This window comes from Microtus ochrogaster, chromosome 5 (genome assembly GCF_000317375.1).
Source record: "Microtus ochrogaster isolate Prairie Vole_2 chromosome 5, MicOch1.0, whole genome shotgun sequence".
Classification (NCBI taxonomy): Eukaryota; Metazoa; Chordata; class Mammalia; order Rodentia; family Cricetidae; genus Microtus; species Microtus ochrogaster.
The window spans coordinates 50,761,497-50,762,779 of record NC_022012.1 but is presented as its reverse complement, the minus strand read 5'-3'; the positions used below and the strand labels follow the sequence as shown (position 1 = coordinate 50,762,779).

The 1,283-nt window shown below is 44.6% G+C and overlaps 1 pseudogene; it reads left to right on the top strand.

Moving 5' to 3' along the window:
• The first annotated feature begins 490 nt into the window (after nt 1-490).
• Nucleotides 491-875, top strand: LOC101993205 (annotated as a pseudogene).
• Nucleotides 876-1,283: the final 408 nt, after the last annotated feature.

Sequence of the window (1,283 nt, the reverse complement as noted above, 5' to 3'; positions counted from 1 at the left end):
ACAGTGAACTCCACAGGAGTTCACAAGGGAGCAACCGCTGAGGGAGTTGGCCGGAATCAGAGACCTCGGAGGGTCTGGGAATGAGTCTGGGTCCTCCGAGGAAGTAGGCCTGAGCCAAGACCTCTGCCAGAGCAAGCCCAAGGCAGCAACCTCAGCAGAGAGAGCCCCAAGCAAGCAACTTCTGTGAGAGCAGGCCCAAATGACCAACCCCTGGCACTGCAGAGCAAACCCTGGGAGCACCAAGCAACCTCCAGGAATACTGAGTGACCAATGGGTTGACTGGAACCTTGGCCCTGACTATCCCACAAAGAGCAACCATCTGAGACTTGGATTCACTGACACCTGGAAGACTGATCACCAGAGTCACAGACAGCCCCAACTATACCTATCAGAGGAAAAGATGGGTAGAGAAGGTAAGAACACATGCAGCTCCTTTTTTCCGACATCTTAGGGAGGCTGCAGTGGTCGTCGCCACTCTCCGAGCTTCATCATGCCGCCCAAGGATGACAAGAAGAAAGATGCAGGAAAGTTGGCCAAAAAAGACAAAGACCCAGTAAATAAGTCTGGTGGCAAGGCCAAAAAGAAGAAGTGGTCCAAAGGCAAAGTTCGGGACAAGCTCAACAATTTAGTCCTGTTTGACAAGGCTACATACGACAAACTCTGTAAGGAAGTTCCCAACTATAAACTTATTACTCCAGCTGTGGTATCTGAGAGACCAAAGATTTGCGGTTCCTTGGCCAGGGCAGCCCTTCAGGAGCTCCTTAGTAAAGGGCTTATCAAACTGGTTTCAAAGCACAGAGCCCAAGTAAATTTACACCAGAAACACAAAGGGTGGAGATGCCCCAGCTGCTGGTGAAGATGCATGAACAGGTTCAATCAGCTGTCCATTTGGAAAAATAAAACTTTATTAAATAAAAAAATGACACATGCAATACGACAAAGAGCAACACGACACCAGTAAAAACTAGTGACCCTACAATGGCAAGACTTGAACAACCAAATATAGATGAAGCAGAAGAAAATGACCTAAAAAATAACTTTAGGAGAATATTTGAGGCCCTTAAAGAGGAAATGAAAAATTCCCTCAAAGAAATGGAAGAAAAGACAAACAAAATTGGAAGACATCAACAAATCCCTTAAAGAAAACCATGAAAATGAAGTCAAACATATGAAAAAACTATTCAAGACTTAAAAACTGACAATAAAGAAAACACAAACTGAAGGAATTATAGAAGCAGAAATCATGAGAAAATTATCAGGAACCCTGAATGCAAGCATATACA